Raw genomic sequence first — 384 nt, 5'->3', positions numbered from 1 at the left:
GCTGCACTGTTATCTTGTCCTGGCCGGCCACTACAATCAAGCGCGCCCGATTCAAGTCGACCCCGCGGCGGCTGCTTGTGTAGATGATACAGGACTTGAACTCGCTGTGGCTACTGACCATGATGTTCTCGCCATCCATGAGCTTCTCCAGCTTGGACGACACAAGTAGTCCAGGACCATTGCAGGCTCGTCGCCGCGCGCCACCATCGGCAACAGGGCACGACCCAGTTTGGACGAGGTGCGTGGCGAGTCAAGCCCGATGGCAACCTTGGCACCAGCTGGCAGCGGCATGGGATCGCCACTGGCTTCTGTGGTTGTCCGTGTCTGCGAAGTACACGCGTTGGCCACACTCGGATAGTGTGTGAAGGAGACGATGGCCTCGGC

Source organism: Thecamonas trahens, assembly GCF_000142905.1.
Source record: "Thecamonas trahens ATCC 50062 unplaced genomic scaffold supercont1.61, whole genome shotgun sequence".
NCBI lineage: Eukaryota > Apusomonadida > Apusomonadidae > Thecamonas > Thecamonas trahens.
This window is presented reverse-complemented; position numbering follows the sequence as displayed.